The 7,247-nt window shown below is 41.0% G+C and overlaps 1 non-coding gene across 1 annotated transcript; it reads right to left on the reverse strand.

Annotated features, from left to right (window-relative positions):
• Positions 1-4,584: 4,584 nt before the first annotated feature.
• Positions 4,585-4,691, reverse strand: LOC144999027 (small nucleolar RNA R71). Its single transcript, XR_013660555.1, has one exon. It is a non-coding gene; the product is annotated as a small nucleolar RNA R71 (small nucleolar RNA).
• Positions 4,692-7,247: the final 2,556 nt, after the last annotated feature.

A 7,247-nucleotide genomic window follows, 5' to 3' on the forward strand; every position in this document is an offset into this window, starting at 1 on the left:
GTATTTACTTATATATTATCTTTAGTAGGCCGGCACAGGAAAACTCCGTTCGAAATTCATAACTCCTTCATTTGAACTCTGTTTTCGTCTGTATTTTTATCGTTGGACTACTATCGAAGACATCTTCGACTATCGTTTAGATCACTAAGGATAGACATCTATCTACCTTAAATTCACTATTTACGTCGCAATGGGTTGCACTGGGTCATGCCGAGTTTGTCACGAAACTTCGACAGGTCATAACTTCTTCGTTATAACTCGGATTTTGGCGTTCTTTATATGCACGGAAACCTTGTGACATATACTATAACTTGGTTAAGATTAATCCTTATAAATAATCTTCCATCAAAAAGTCACTTTTGATGCTTGTCGTCTCTAAATTGACTAGCCCGGATCTACGGTCGTTACAATTATCTCCCCCTTAGGATGATTACATCCCGGAATCATCAACTAAGTAGGGCTTGCATAATGATTCCACACGTTATCTCTTCATCCTAGGTAATAACCGTAACTTCTATGTTTCCTTGAAAGAGTATTTAACTCTATGGCTTTCTTGACCGCAGACGATGCCCAATCTTGCATCTGCTTATCGTACTATGTTGTACTTTCAATCATAACTTCCAAGTTACAAAATAAATCCTTATTGAGGACTCCTTCTTATTCTTAGGATAAGTACTTTCATTCATCTATTGCAATAGATCGATGGGTCATGTTCTAATGACCTCTCATCGTATGTTGCAACGCTTAGACTCAAGTCTCTTAGAGTCAAATTCCATAAGGGAACATACCTTCCTTCATATTCTAATGTGATATAATCACATTTTTAACATGTAGCATGCCTAGCTACAAACTCCTTTTTTTAACGAGCGCGATACTATCAATCGCATTGATTTCAATCTTCTAACTTGAGTTAGATGCTACCTCGAACTTGGTTCTATGAACCACGTAACAAACTCCTCATAGTCGGACTCAATTTGATATGACCACTAGGGTCGGAATAACAACCATCTTACTAGTCACTACCGAAACAAGGGTAATGCCACACTTGAACAAAACGAAATCAATTACTAGCTTCTTGGTAACCTTGTGACTTTCCCTGATCCAAGTGCGAGTCCTGTGCTTCCGGTAGTATATGAATCTACTACCTTTCACACCTACTCATACTTGTCCCAAGTATTGTCTCGCAGTCGACCAAGTCATCATACAATAAAATCCTACAATCATTCAACACACCAGATAATAAACCTAGGGTTTATATTACTTTCTTGAAACTATTACACAAAATTTCAAGTTCACCCTATACTATGCCTCTAATAGGCTATACCATAAGTTACTATTCACACTGGTTCTTCATAACTTTATATTTGGATATAAAATCCTCATTCCTGATTCCTTGCATTGCCATTTGTTTCATCAAGGATCATTTGAAATGCTCTTGCCTTTGGCTTTGGCGGTGCCTCTAGCCTTGCTGCTTGATTTTTCCTTGGGCAGTCTTGCTTGAAGTGCCCCTCTTTGTTACATTCGTAACACACCTTTTTGTTGAATATATATATATTCATCAGCGTAGTGCCCATGCTTTCCACACTTGAAACATGTCACCTCCACGCCACATTTCCCCGAGTGCTTCTTCTTGCAGTTATCACACCACCTTGCTTCATCTCTTCCTCCTCCTCCAGGCTTCGATAATTTTCTTTTCTCATTAGAACCTGAAGTTCCTTCCAAGTTTCTCTTCTCGCCAACTTCAACCTTGCTAGCGGTCCTCTCGTTGATCATATTCTCAACAGACTTGGTAGTCCAAATAGCTGCCTCTAGAGTAGGTGCCTGACGCACTGGCACTGCATACTCCCATGGGAGTCCCTTTGCGTACCGGTCGACTTTTGTCAACTCGTCTGGGATGATGCGCAAAGCAAACTCCATCTTGTCTGTGAAGGAATTGGTGTATTCATCCACTGACATGCTGTCTTTCTTCAATATCATAAATTTGTTCTCCAACTCTAGCATGTTTTGGGCCGAGAAGAACTTGCGCTTGAATTGCACCAAGAACTCCGCCCAAGACAGTTGTAGTGGCTCATTAGGGCTTAGGGTCTTCCCAGAGTGTTCCACCAGCGAACAGCACCACCTCTGAACTGACGCACTGCAAATATGGTTTGTAACTTGCCCTTGCAACCACACGTCATGAAGGCTAGCTCCATTTCCGATATCCAATTCATAACTCCGATCGGATCCTCCTTTCCAGTGAAGGTCGATGGTTTGCAAGTCAGAAAATCCTTATACTTGCATCCCATTCTGATATGTGCATAATTAGTTAATTATTTTATATATATTCTTAGTTATTTTTGGTTAATTATGAGAATAATGTGGACAAAAGGTACTTAAAATGCTTTGAATTGTGTTTTCAGTCCAAAGGATATGCTTGGAGGCAAAAAGGAGAAAAGGAAAGCAAGTGAAGATTAAAGAGTGAAAGAAGGACCTACTCGGCGAGTAGATCGACCCTACTCGGCGAGTACACGACGATATGCCAGAAGATAAATACGACTGCTAATTCAAGACGGATAAGTATGCACCTACTCGGCGAATTTATTCTGCTACTCGCCGAGTACCCTCTGTTTTGGGATATCTTTAAAAGACGAATCTTTATCCCATGGGACATTATTCCTGGCGATTTTTGAAGGATTAGCTGCGACTAAAAGGTTCAGAAGGCGCTAAGGAACCCTAAGCTTCAAGAGTTGGAAGAATTCAAGAAATTAGGTTAATTCTACCACTTAGACTTAGGAATTAAACATGTTTGCTTTCATAAACTTTGTTTTTGTGTTTGTTTCTACTGCAACTATGAGCTAAACTCGTTTTTGTTTCTGTTTGGGGAATACCAAAGAACTCCTATGGTTTAATTATTAATTCTTGCTTAATTGTCTATTGGTGATTTATTAAATCAAGTTTGTTAAAGAACCTTATGTATTAATCACTACTATTTTCTGTTAATTGGAAGGCAATTAGGTTGCATGAACATCACTTAATTGTTAACCTCATATGTCTATGTGAATGCTAAAACGTATGCTTGGAAGTAATGAGTATGAAACTAAGATTAATAAGAAAATAGGAAGATTAACGTGTGAGCTTGTTTGAGAAACCATCAACAAGAGGTTAATTGAATTAATAACTTAATTAACCATTACAAATCTTATTTAATCCAAATAATTAATCTAGGGAATTAATTAGTTTAAACACTTGATCAACGCTTAAATTAGTAAATTGTCTAAGGGTTAGGAGTAATGAATATGAACCTAACTATTATCATTGGTAACCAATAGCAATTAATCTACCTTAACTTAAATAACCATAGGAGTGAATTGGTTGAACCTAAATAGAAACATCTTTATCAAATTTGGTGAATAGTTGTTGCTTTAGTTAATTAGTTAATTTAGTTTGTCTAAGTTTCTAGTCTTGCAAAACTAGAGAAAAACCCTTTACTTTTATTATTTGTTTTAGTAAAAATTAACTATTAGTTTAATTGCCGTTCCCTGAGTTCGATACCTTACTTATCAATCTATACCACTTAAAGACAGGTTCACTGCCTTTGTGTGCTCAAATTATTAATAAAAAGTATGGATAAAACTAGTTGAATTTACAACCATCAAGTTTTTGGTGCCGTTGCCGGGGAACGGTTCTAAATAATTAAGCTAATTCCTAATTTTTTTCGATCCTTTGTGTGAGTTTACTTGCATAAAGTTCATTTATTGCAATTTAGTAACTGGTAATTAGGTTTTAGTATCTGTTTTAGTTAGGTTAAAACTTAGAATTTTTTTCGAAATATCACTGATACTCGCCGAGTGCACTCGCACCTACTCGGTGAGTAACAGTTTAGTTAGCAAAAAAATTTTATTTGTTTACAATCTTTTTGTTCTTTTTACGCTTTTTATTTGATCAATTTCAGGACTTTCATGACCAGAGGAGCAAACACACCACTGGTACCCCCGTTTGAAGACCCCGAATCCGCATTGAAAAGAAACAAAGGGAAGGACGTGGAGAGTTCAAGCACACCAAAGAAATCACCATTGTCCAACTTGAAGACTGTTTTTGGGAAAAAGAAGAGCAGCAAATCAGGAGCTTCTAGCACTTCCTTGATAATTGAGGAGCCAATTCAAGAAGATATTGGATACGAAACCGAGGAAGAAGAGAAGGCAACGTACGAACAAGAAACCGAATCGGAGGAAGAGTTAGCATTCACTATGGCTAACATTGATGAAATTCCGCGACGACCATGGCCCGGGACTTGTGCAACTCGCAATTCCCGCAACTGCCACCTTCGAGCTAAAAGGTCATATCCTAGCTTCACTCAAGGAAATACCTTTCTATGGGAAGGATCATGAAGATGCCTACAAACATTTGGATGAAGTAAATGATGTTGCTGATTACTTCAACATTCCAAATGTAACCCGCGAAACTCAACTACTTCAGATGCTTCCGGTAACCTTCAAGGGTGCTGCTAAAGACTGGCTCAAATCACTTCCCCCCGGGTCAGTCACTACTTGGGCCAGAATGAAGGAAGAATTTATTGATCACTTTTGCCCACCATCCAAGATAGCCAAACTCAAGAAGGCCATTGCAAACTTTGAACAACAAGCTGGAGAGTCATTATATGAAGCATGGGAGAGGTACAAAAGTCTGCTACGAAATTGCCCACACCATGATCTAAACAGCCAGCAAGAAGTTTCCATCTTTTATGATGGAGTCAATGTCACGACCCGGCAGTTGCTAGACTCACAAGGCCCACTTACAAAGAATCCACCCCCGGTGATTAAAGAATTGATTGAAGAATTCTCTAAACACTCTAGAGAATAGCACAACCCTAGGAATGATGTCACGAGGGGAGCCGCATACGCTGCTACTGAAGATCTATCCGCGGTCATGGCCATGTTAAAAACCATGGATAGGAGAATGGACAAAATGGATCAAACTATCCATGCCATACGGGTGGGTTGCGAAAATTGCAATGGACCTCACCTCACTAGAGATTGCGATTTAGATGAGAACGGCAACAAAAAGGCACAAGTATGTTATTCGAGCGGTGACCGGTATGATGAGGACTGGCGCAAACAAAAGAAGGAGTGGCTGCCTTACGAAGAGTACAAGAAGGCCAAGGAGGAGAAGTACAGACAAAAAGGGAGAGGCTTTTACCAAAAGGAGGAGCCGGTGCAAGAGAAGAAGCCAAGCTTGGAGGAAATGCTAACTAAATTTGTGGCCGCTTCCGAGAAAAGACATAGTGACCACGATGCTGCTATCCAAGAAACAAGAACAATGCTCAAGAACCAACAAGCATCCATCCACAACATAGAAACGCAGCTTGGGCAACTTGCTCAACAACTAAACCAAAGGTCACTGGGTGAGCTTCCTAGCAAAACCGAGAACAACCCACGAGGCGCACAAGTAAATATTGTTACCACAAGAAGTGGGAAGATTATTACTCCCCTGGCCCCCATTCGAACTGAAGCAACCAAGGACTCACAGAAGGAAGGAACGGAAGAGCAAGTCAAAAACCAACACTCACAATCTGAGAGTCCTACTCGCCGAGTAGGACCGATGGACTCGGCGAGTACCTCTGCTAAAATAAATGAACAGCCACCCTTGAAACCATACCAGCCTCCAATGCCATACCCAGCCCGAGCCAAGAAAGAGAAGCAGGAAGAGGAATATTAGAAGTTTCTAGATCACATTAAAACTCTTCAAATCAATATTCCTTTCATTGAAGTCGTCATGCAAATGCCCAAGTATGCAAAGTTCCTTAAGGAACTCCTCACTAACAGAAGAAAGATGGAGGAAGTGCAGAAGGTAGTACTTAATGAGAATTGCTCCGCCGCAATGCTAAACAAATTACCAAAGAAGAAGGGTGATCCGGGGAGCTTAACTTTGCCTTGCCAATTTGGCAACTTGGCTGCAATTCATGCCTTAGCTGATTCTGGAGCAAGTGTGAACCTTATGCCATACTCGTTCTTTAAGAAGCTGGACCTCCTGGAGCCAAGGCCAATTCGGATGGCAATTCATTTGGCAAACAAGACTGTTAATTTCCCAAGAGGCATTTGTGAAGATTTGCTAGTGAAAGTAGACAAATTTGTCTTCCCGGCTGATTTCATCATTCTCGACATGGAGGCGGATCCGCAAGTGCCAATCATCCTTGGAAGACCCTTCCTCAACACCGTTAGCGCTATCGTAGACATGAGAGATTCTAAGCTCACATTGCGAGTTGGGGATGATTCAGTGACATTCGGGGTAGACCAAGCCATGAAGTACTCAAGGAGTAGTGATGACACGGCGTTCTCAATCGACATGCTTGACGAATTATTGGAAAAATACATACCTAAAGATTCCAGCAAGTTTGCAGCTTTGGACGAAGTATTTAATCCAGAAAAGGACTTATTAGAGATTGAAAGACTGTTGGAAGAAGCGGAGTATGAAGAAATAAAGAACCAAGCTGAAAGCCCTACTCGCCGAGTAGACCCGATCTACTCGCCGAGTACATCTGAAGAAAAGCCAGAAGTCGTGAATGCCGCCACCAACTCGCCGAGTACCAAAACTGCACTCGGCGAGTCCGTCACTATGCACAACAAATTGGAGCTCAAAACACTACCTGACCATCTGGAATATGCCTTTCTGGAAGAAGGAAATCAGAAGCCGGTGATTATAGCCTCGGATCTATCCAAGACGGAAAAGGAGGAGCTTGTACGCGTGTTGAAGAAAAGGAAAAGAGCCATTGCATGGAGCATCTCCGACATCAAGGGAATAAGCCCATCCTACTGCTCTCACAAAATCAATTTAGAAGAAGGAGCAAGGCCGGTGGTGCAACATCAAAGACGATTAAACCCGAACATGCAAGAAGTCGTCAAGTAGGAGGTGGTCAAGCTTTTGGATGCAGGAATCATCTACTCCATCTCCGATAGTCCATGGGTGAGTCCGGTCCAAGTGGTGCCCAAGAAGGGAGGAATGACGGTCATTACCAACGAAAAGAACGAGTTAATTCCAACGCAAACGGTAACCGGTTGGCGAGTGTGCATCGATTATCGAAAGTTAAACGATGCCACTCGCAAAGACCATTTTCCCCTTCCTTTCATAGATCAAATGTTAGAGAGACTATCGGGCCATAGCTACTATTGCTTTTTAGATGGGTTTTCAGGGTATTTCCAAATACCCATAGACCCAATGGACCAAGAAAAGACCACCTTTACATGCCCCAGTGGGACTTTCGCCTATAGACG

The sequence above is a fragment of the Lactuca saligna genome, chromosome 5 (assembly GCF_052625555.1).
Source record: "Lactuca saligna cultivar CGN05327 chromosome 5, ASM5262555v1, whole genome shotgun sequence".
Classification (NCBI taxonomy): domain Eukaryota; kingdom Viridiplantae; phylum Streptophyta; class Magnoliopsida; order Asterales; family Asteraceae; genus Lactuca; species Lactuca saligna.